Genomic DNA, 10,964 nt, shown 5'->3' with positions numbered 1-10,964 from the left:
CTTAGGGCTTGTGCTCTAAACTTCGGAGGCTCATGGGAGGACCATTTACCTTTGGCGGAATTCTCATATAACAATAGTTATCAGAGTAGCATCCAGATGGCACCGTACGAAGCATTGTACGGAAGGAAGTGTCGATCCCCAATTTGTTGGTTTGAAACCGGAGAAAACAAAGAGTTTACACCGGACTACATCAAGGAGAGGCAAGAAGTCATCGAGGTGATCCGGGATAGACTCAAAATAGCTCAAAGTCGTCAAAAGAGTTATGCCGATCAAAGAAGAAGAGATTGGGAACCGAAAGTAGGAGACAAGGTATATTTGAAGGTTAGCCCAATGAAAGGACTTAAGAGGTTCGGAGTAAAAGGAAAGTTAAGTCCTCGATATATAGGACCATTCAAGATACTCAGCCAGAATCGAGGAACAGCTTTTGATTTGGAATTACCGGCTCAACTAAGTCAAGTTCACAATGTATTTCATGTATCATAACTCAGAAAGTGTTTGAAGGCACCGGATGATCCTATTACATATGAAGAAATAGAATTGCAATCTGATTTAACTTATGTGGAAAGACATGAAAAGATCTTAGAAGTAAAATGGAAAAAGTTAAGAAACAGAGCAATCAAATACTGCAAAGTTCAATGGCAACATCATACTGAGCGAGAGGCAACTTGGGAAACAGAAGAAGAACTCAGGAAGTCATACCCCGAGATGTTCAGGTACCAATCTTAACTTCGGGACGAAGTTTCTGTTAAGGGGGAGAGGCTGTAATAACCCAGAACATAGGAACAATGAAGGGTAGATTTAGAAATGGGTTGTGCATTTCATCGCAAAACGGGGGAAATTTTCGCGCTTTATTGCAACTAAACCTAAGAGGGATCGAGGTTCTCTCTCATTTTGCAATTAGGGTTAGGCAATGTGAGTTAGGGTAATTTTGACATGATCTCTTTTGTATCTTATTGATTTGGGGAATGATTGCATTGGATAAGTGTTAAGCATTTAACTATTCACATCACACAAAATGAACAATGAATTTAAGATTTAAACACAAGATATAAATTCAAATCACTTTGAAATTCAAAGTGAATATCAAATACAATATTTAAACAAGAATAAATACATTACATAATACAAAAGCTCATAAACAAAACTTGAGCTTTATTGATATACAACACAATTACAAAGTCTTTACAATATTCTTGATACAAGAATTGAGACATAATGATCAGAATTAAAAGAAAAAGGAAAATTACAAGTTATTCTAAACTAAACCTAGACTAAGTGACTTGAGGAATGATCTTCTGGTCATATTCACCTTCAAAACCTGCAAAACAAAACAAAGAACAGATACTAGACAGAATATCAGTGTTAACAAAGTTCAGTTTGGACAGTTAGCAAAAATCACAGGAAATTCAGTTTGGACAGTGCAAACTGTCACAGCACACTTGTGCTTGTCCAAATTCCTGGACAGCACAAGATAGACATAGGCAGACCAACACTGAGCAAGCCACAAAGGGCTCAAGTTTCACCATATGAAGGCTGTTGCTAGGCAAGCAACAGCAAAGCAATGCAAGGGGTGAGTCATAAAGTAACAAGGCTTGTGTGTCATGGCCAGGGAAGAAGTAGAGACCATATAAATAGCACACAAACCCTAGAACCATGACAGTCGACCACATATGCAAATCATCAGGTAAGGGTGAAGCAAGATCAAACAAGTTCATCCAGTTCATACTCAAGAACAGAAACCAACACACAACCACTTAGCTCCAGGAATCATGGTGACCTGAGAAGCTCAACCAGAACCTGGAGGTGAGAAGCTATGCACAAAACCACAAGTCTGCAACAACAAAACATTTCATACTAGGAGCTGGAACCAGGTATACCAAGTTCCTGGACAGATCCAAGGGATTTGATCCATATAATATGCATAACATAAGCATGGGATTGAGCAGATGCTCAAGGGGTAGATCATCACTTGGTTTTCACCAAGGATTACTGCCAGTCAAAAGCTACTAAAAATAGAAAAGCATCTAGGTACAGATCTTGTACACAGAAACTAGCACACATGCACAAATGCACACAATAGCCAGATCAGATGCACAGATAGCACCAGTAGATGAATTGCAAGGATTAGCAGCTAGTACAGACTACACAGTAAATCCTAAGCTATGAACCATCAGTAAACCCTAGATTTTCATCAGGCAAGCATATTGGCATTCATATCTTGTATGATTCCCAAATATGCAAGCAAAGGTTGAGTAGCCACAAGATCCAATTAAATTGGTGAGCAACCAATCAGTAGCAATGCTACTGAGGTCACATCACACTTAGCATCAATTAAAGTAAAGCCAACTATAGCAAATCATTATCCAGGAATGGATTCAGATCCATTTGCTTGCTAAACAATCATGAATAGCCAAGTCATATACAAGCAAATCATTTAAGTCATTACTGCATAAGCAGTTCATCATCATTTAATTAATACAAGCATGAATTTATCACAGATCCATGCTTAATACTGACAGCAGCATAATACAAGGCAACACAGCTTAATCACTGCATCATAGCCACTGGAGCAAGTCCAGGTAGCTTGAATGAGCAACAGCACAAGTAAGCAACAATATAGTGATGCTTGAGCATCAGCATCAACAAGGAAAGTGAATCACTTAGCCACAGGATTAATCAGTAAGCTATCACTGACATTTAATTGATCAAATGGATCAATTGAATCAAGTCAAGCTAGTCAGCAAGCAAAGGTTGATCCAATGGATCACTAGCTTGCATAGGAAGCACAGAAGCATATCACAAGCACCACTGGCACACACAAGTGTCACTGATGCATCACAAGTACACCTAGACAAGCAAGCATGATATGCCAGTAAGTACAAGCAAGCCATAATCAAGCATAGTATGGCATAGCAAGCTCATAAGCAAGCCCAGCAGAGCATGGCAAGTACAGAGCATGCTAGGAGCAGCAGAGAAGCAAGTAAAGCATGAATCGCAAGCAAAGCAACACTGGCCAGTACCAGTAACTAGTAATTTGGCCATGAGCTTGCAGTAGATAGCAGCACTGGAAGATTAAGCAACTATGGCATAGCTCTGTGTGATCACAGGATCACCAGAGAGCAACAGAGCATGATGAGGAAGAAGAACAGTAGCAAGGGAGGCGCACAGGAGAGAAGAGGAGATGAAGTACTTACTTGCGCCTGAAAGCAGAAGCTAGGGCATGGCGAGGCAGTGCTCGCGCGGCCCTAACAACTGCAAATCCAGGGTAGGCGCCGACGTTACGCCGGCGAACACGAACATGAACACGAACATGAAAACGAACCCAAACACCACCGTAGCAGATGCACCTGAGGCGACGGCACGAGTACTGCGAGCAGCAACCGCGCCATGTCAACCCCAGGAGCGCACCCATCGTCGGCGAGGACGAGAGCTCGCCGGAGTTCGTCGAGGCGATTCTCCACGAGATCCAGAACGGAGGCGATTCGCCAGGAGAGGAAGAGAAGGGGAAAACCACGCGGACAGATCGATAGATCTGCACGCGGCGGTTCTGATTTGGTAGGTGGCTACGGCGGGGGAGCTCGGAACTGGCCGGAGCGAGGCGGCGGCCATGGCGGCGACGCCATCACCACGGGCGTCGCAGGAGATTAGGGTTAGAGGTGAACGAGAGAGAGAGGGCCGAGTGAGTGAGAGGTGGGCCGTTCGGCGCCACCGACCCATAAGGGATAAGCCTTATTGGGCTGTCCCTGGGCTTTAGGTAAATGGGCTGGGCCCAATAGGGGCCAGGGGGGTATTTTGGTCTTTTAACAATTAATAAAAGGCCAGAACTTTACCAATTTTTAGTAAATAAAATACAACTCTAAAAATCCATTAAAAATTGGATTAATGAATGAAAAATAAATCTTAACAAGAATAAAATATGAAATGGAATTTATGAAACAAATTCAAAATTATGAATTTTAAGAATTTAAATAATAACTTGGAATTTTAAACTATTATTTCCTTGTATTTAAAATTCAAGGAAAAATCTCAAATAAGTTCAAATACTTATTTTCAAACATTTCAAAATGAAATTCTACTATTCCAAGTCATTTCTATTGGAAAAGGGTATTTTTCCAAGAAAATACTATATTCCTTTTTATTCCAAAAACTATAGAGATAACTCTATGATTTCAAATTATTTTTGGAATGATTAAGGGAATCACCAAGTAAAATAGTTTTACTTTGAATTGTTGTACTTTGTGTGAATTAAAATGGTTTATACTTTTAAATCAATTGCAAGTTACCGTCAAAGACATAAATCTTAACTTAACCCTAAATTGCTATAACTCAGCGGGGTAAAGGGATTCAACATAAAATAATACATCCATGATTGCATTATTTGGATTTTATAACATTGTCCTTACCGGACAATGATGCTTCTTTCAGAACCCGAGGTCCAGGTTCCATCAACTGCATTGAACTGCACTATCTCGCAGTCCACAGGCAAGTTCACCCTTGCTCATATCAACTTGAGTATTTTCTATCCTTTTACTGCAAAGCTATATACTTATCATTCCTGCATGGCAAATGAAATGTTACTTTTTCCAATTATGAATATGACTATGTGGCTGGCGATGGAACCATGGTATGTGTTGATATGGTGGAGGTTCCATTGCATGGGTTATATCACCCTAGGATTAATTACCAATGCCGTCCAGTGATTCTAGCGCCGTACAAACCGCGTTGACCATGAGATCTATAATGGCTCTGGGGAAGCCAGCCGTATCTTTTCCCTTCTGCACGCCAACGGATTGGTAGAGCCGGTGGGGTGCTGGAGGCACTGCCGCAATAGGTTGGGAAATCCTTTTAAATCCCCATCCATTAGTGATGTTGGCTCTATGGTCTATGATGGATTGTCCGGAGTGCACCGTGAGTAAAGCCGTATTATCGGAAGAAGTCTACTGGGGGTGTACGGTCCGACAAAAGGGTGGGTTTGCAGTCGCGGAGAAGGCGGTGTGGGCTTGGATTTTCATACCTGGCCTCACACCAAAGGAAGTGTGAACGGGGGCAAGTCCCTGCGGATGGCAAAAGGGGTGGAATCTCTTGTGGGAAAAGTAACGCACCTCTGCAGAGTGTATCAAATTGTGGCTGTCACTCCTTGTTCCGGGAAGGGAACTGCGAACGCGGCAGGAAAGGAACTCCATGAAGTTCTGGTCAACCTGTGAAGACTGACAGGCATAGTTTTCAGTAAAATAAACCTTTTGAAGAAATGATTTCGAAACATGCATTGACCTGCGATTTCCTGATCAATGGTCGTAGCTAGTGCATCAAACACTTTTTACTCTTTTAGAACTTGCTGAGTACCCCTGTACTCACTTTCATTCGACACCCTTGCTAGACTGTAATCCTGAAGTGGAGGCCATCAACGATGGAGCACCTGAAGGAAGTTACGAGCTGGTCTACGAGGAACCTGATCTTACCGGCGGAGTAGAAGGAGTAGACTATGGGATAGTCTACAGGCCAGATGTCACGGAGGTGGAGGAGTAGTGATAAACCCTAGTATCATAGAGCCGAGCAACGTAGAACTTACCTAAATAAGTTGTTGAGCTCTTTTATGTGTGGTTATAAGTTGTAATCGTACTTATGTAGTATCTTAGGGTGTTCTCATAGGACCTGTGAGAATACCAACTTGTTAAGACCATGTTTGTAATAATGTATGGAGTGTTATGACCTGCAATGTTTCTGTTGTACCACTCTGAGGGATATGGCAATTTGTGAAGAAGTCCCTTCACAAAGATCATATCAACGACTTGTATACTACAACATGCAGTGGTATGCTGGGTCACCGCAAAACCCTAGGCTGGTTGCATATATAAAGCTAGCCAGGGCACCCGAAAGAAGGAGGACAACATAGAGATAGCATAGCTCCGCCTACGGCGGCACCCTGTAAACATACATATGATATTATACTGGATTGCTTGCAGCACGTAGGGATCCTCCACCGAGGGGACCAGAAGCTGGGTACGTCGTGTGCCTAATCTCGTCCCCGGAATCTCCGTCGCCGCTCTGTCCCGAAACCCTAGTCTACAATACGTAGGCATTGCCGAGGTGATCCCTCGTCATCGGGACCGACCAAGTTCTCGCCATCCACCTGCCACTGACCTCCTTTTGGGGATCATAGGTGGATAGGATGTCGCCGAGGGGAGGTGACCACTGCCGGTCGAGACACGATGATGTTTGCATAGGTTAGGACATGTTCTTTTACTTTGTAGTTGTATAATGTCGGTGGTCTGCTGCCTTCTAAGATGAAGTGTTTGTATTATGCTCGTTGTGGTCATCTTCTATCTACCAAATATGGTATGCTTTCGACGCACTTGAAAAAAGAAAAGCATTCACACGACCCATGGCCGAACCGGCCGCATGATCCACGTCGACCAGGGCATGGATTGTTCCGAGCCTATATGGTACTTTCATTATTAAGGATGGATCGCAGATACAGTTCTGGGAGGATACATGGCTAGGGAATAGGCCTCTCTCTAGCGTTATACAACATTGTTCGTCGCAAAAGTGATACCATTGCATTAGTAATGGCAACCTCACTCCGATAGTGATGTTTAGATGAGATTTAATCGGTCCGAGACTTCATGCATGGAATGCCTTACTGTTGCGTTTGGAATCCATCCAGTTGTCTAAAGGGCAAGATGAATTTTGTTGGAATTTACAATCCAATAAAAAATTCTCTGTAAGTTTATTTTACAATATCATTATCCAACCGAAAATACCAGTTAATAAAAACAAGAAGATTTGAAAGATGAAGATACCGCTCAAAATTAAGATTTTTGGCTGGTATTTGCGTCGAGGAGTAATCCTAACCAAAGATAATCTTGTGAAACGCAATTGACATGAGAGTACGCAGTGTGTTTTTTTTAACACAATGAGACAATTAAACACTTGTTCTTCCAATGTCGTTTGCCAGATCTATATGGTCATGCATCCAAATAGCTTCTGATCTGTATTCCCCGACTAGTGTGGCCAACATCTTCGGTAATGGGCTTCATCGGATCGATCACAGATTTAGAACATTTATTAGGGTGGGGGCGCTTGCCATTATATGGTCGCTATGTCTATGTAGAAATGACAACGTTTTTAATGACAAGAATTATTCTCTCTTGCAGGTTATCTACAGATGTACGACTACTCTTCGTTCGTGGACTACGCTGCAGAAGGTGGAGAACCGCGACCTATTTACGGAGGTCTGTACACAGTTGAAGGACACGGTGAAGGATATTTTTTTCCTACATGGGTGGCAGCATAATCTACGGATTGGACCTCCGCTTTCACCTTATGCATTTTACATTTGCTCATGTCTGATATGCAATTCACTTTTTTTAGCACTCCAGACTTTTGAGACTTCTTGAATGGCTGTGTACATCTTAGATATGTAGAGGTCGGGTGTAATTACTTTTTATGAGTAATAAATAAGCCATTATTAAAAAAAAGATGACCTCATCTTCTTCCTCACCTGCACACACATCCCCTGCACTCGCAGCCACAGCTCCACCCAGACCGCAGCCACCCACCGCACCACACAGTAGCTCATTTCCGTGGAGATCACGACCGACGGCCCCGGTCAACAAGAACAAAATGAGAGCAATTCAAATCGGCAGCTCTGGCGCGCTCATGCATTAAGGCCGTTCGATTCGATCCATACTACATAGGCACAGGTCGACCCGATCTAGTGCTCGGTTCTGACTTTCTGAGCCTATGCACATCTGCCACAGGTATGGGCGATCTTCATTACTGCGGGCGTAAGTGCCTGGCAGTGACAAATCTTCACCCCCGGGCCGGATCAAGAGCAGTAACTATGCCCGATTTGGTTAAGCGTCCGTTTCGCTTTTTATCAATGTTCTCTGCTGCGCCCAACGGCCAACGCGAGTTGCCCAATTGACCGAGTTATTACTACTAAGACTAGTCACAATGGGAAGTATCATACATTAGTATCATGCACATGATACTAGTTTATGATACCAACCCCACAATGCATAGTATCATAAGATAGTATCATAGTATCATCATATTTAATGTTTTGTAGAATCTCAATGCAAATATGTGTACATGATATGTTTGTCATTAAGTTTTATAGTTTTACGTGCTATGGTACGGTATCATATTATGATACCACTCTCATCTCTCACCTCATTAATTGGTGTGCCACATCAGATTTTTGCCAACATGGCATGCATGATACTACTTATGATACTCCCATTGTGGCTAGTCTAAGTAAAAAAGCTGTAGCCTTGTCATGGCGGCCGCGCGCTGAGTTGCGGTGAGACGACGCAGCGAATTGATGGAGCGTGTCGATCGGTCGATCCGGCCAAGGTAGGGCATGCTGCTATGATGGATGCATGGATCGATCACAGAGTAAGTAATTTACATCAAACAACGAGACACAGACAGACAGGATCCTCGGCCTTGTTCGCATGCAACCGATGGAAGCGATGGCGATCGATTTTCTCCGAGGAATTAACGAACCATGATGAGAAGCAGATCGAGGTACGTGCCTGCAGTACGTTTAGTGCCGCAGATCCTGCCCGCTATCGGCCGGCCGGTAGGGCGCGACCGCCGATATAGACGATGGATCGATCGATCCGCGTATAAATGTTGCTATAGCACAAGCTATCGCAAGAACTAGTACACCGCAGGCCGGCTACTCCAAAATATGTAGAGCTTCTCGATCGGTCTACTCAAATCTCGCTGCCCGGCCCATCTGTCTATCGCACGAACCACTGCAATTCCAATCAATATAGCCATCTCGATCGGAGTATATGTGCCACTGCACTGCATTGGCAGCTACGGTGCCCACTGGCTGGCGCAGTAATTAACTAGTCATAGCTTGTCATGGCTGCGTACGTAGTACTTACGTACGTATAGACGACAGAGTTGACGCTTGACGGTAGTTGACATGCGGCACACGACTTCTCATCACACGGTCCACGTACGTCGGTAGTGGCCTGGACCGCGTATACGGACGGACGGCCGGGTACGTCGTGCATGCATGTTGCATGCCGCCTACTGTATTCACTCTAGGCACGTACGTGCGCCTGTTAAAAAACGTACTACTATAACCTAGCTAGTTGCAACGCCAAGCGTAACTATTAGTAGCACACCGTGGAGTGCGTATTTTAGCTACTCCAGAAGCACGGACGGTGTGCACGTTTACTTTAATTTGCAGCATGCCGATTACGTACAGTCCAGCTATGAGCTAGCTAAGAAGGCACTAGGCACTTGGGCAAAGCTAATTAAGATCATGGATCCATGGTTGCAACAAATTACTTCCGTTCACTACTAGGTGTGAATTTTGCTTCTAACTAATTGATCCTGCAGCGCCTCCTCATGGAAGCACCGTACGTACTGTAAGACAAAATGAGCTAGGGGAAATGATGATGTGAACGGGATAATGATATAGCGGCCGGGAAGATGATGATGTGAATGGGATAACTATATATACGTTACTACGGTACTACCTCCACACCGGTTCACAGGAGTATTACACATTTCGAAAAATAAGTTTGACTATAAATTTAATCAACGAAATATGCACGGTAAAGGCTTTGCCGTGCGACACCGCACGGCAATGCCATTGACGGCAAAGACTTCTTTATCGTGCGACTCGCCAACGTTGCACGGTAAAGGCTTTGCCGTACGACGCCGCACGGCAAAGGTTGCTGCTTTGCCGTGTGCCAAACATGTTTTATCTAAAAAAAAATGCTCCAAACAGTCCAGTTTGGGATTCAAACCTAGGATGCAAAGTAGGAAAAGCGTGCAACCTTGCCACTAGGCTAAGTGTTCGTTGTTGATAACTATACCACGCCACGCCTTTTGAGTTGAGAAGAAATCCAGTTTTTACATCTTTGTCGTGCGCTTACACTAGGCAAAGGCTTCTTTACCGTGCGTTTGTTAAAAATACTAGGCAAAGACTTACTTTACCGTGCGTTTGTTAAAAACACTAGGCAAAGGAGTGCACGGCGATGCTTTTTGTGATTTGCCGTGCATGAAATCTTTGCCGTGGGCTGTGTTGGTCCATTGTCGTGCATCTTTCTTTGCCGCTTCCGTCGTTGCCGTGATTCGTGTTGTTGCCGTGCGCTCGTGTCTGTCTGTGACACGGCCAAGATCTTTGCGATCTTTGCGATCTTTGCTGTGCGGGGGCACACAGCAAAGAGAGGCTGCACGGTAACGCCTATTTTTTCCGTAGTGATGATATATATACCAAAAAAAATTATACCATTGGATTTGTATTCAAAAAAGTTTTTAATAGTATTTTTTGTGAAATATATCTTATATTTTGTTGACCGAATTAGTAGTTAAAGTTTTTGTAAATGCGTAATACCTCTGCAAATATGTATGGAGGGAGTAGTAAATTATTTAATTCGTTCACCCAGTGTAAGACTTTTTTTAGCCTTTTTCTTAAGTGCATGCATACCGACGTGTTTTAGCGTGCATATTCATACCAATTATCTTAAATAATAATTACACTAGGTTGATTTCTACAACATATTTAGGGCATCTCCAGCGGCGCGACGCATTTCGGACGCCCAAATTGTCTGCGGGCGTTCGTTTGTGTCGCCATTGCGGACGCGGAAATGATCGTGTATCCGTTTGCGTCTGGGGTTGGCTCCAGCGGGGCGACGCATTTTCAGACACCGGCCAGAATTCAAAAAAGATGAAATAGCGTCGACTTTGCACGAAATTACAGCTGCAAATTGAGGGCTGAAACAAGTTCATCACACTTTGCAGCTCGTACGGCGCAAAGTGGAGCAAAAGGGGCACAACAAGGCCTGAACAGCAATAAAAAAAAGTCCAAAACGAGGCCAAGGTGTTGGGCGCATGGCGCCGGCGATCATGCGTCTCGCGCGCGGATTTCGGCGTGTCTCTTCATGAACCATGCCCTGGTGTTGTCGTCGACGCCGCTCAAGTCAGCAAGCATG

The sequence above is a fragment of the Lolium perenne genome, chromosome 6 (genome assembly GCF_019359855.2).
Source record: "Lolium perenne isolate Kyuss_39 chromosome 6, Kyuss_2.0, whole genome shotgun sequence".
In the NCBI taxonomy this organism is placed as follows: Eukaryota; Viridiplantae; Streptophyta; class Magnoliopsida; order Poales; family Poaceae; genus Lolium; species Lolium perenne.
Note: the sequence above shows the minus strand (reverse complement) of the source record.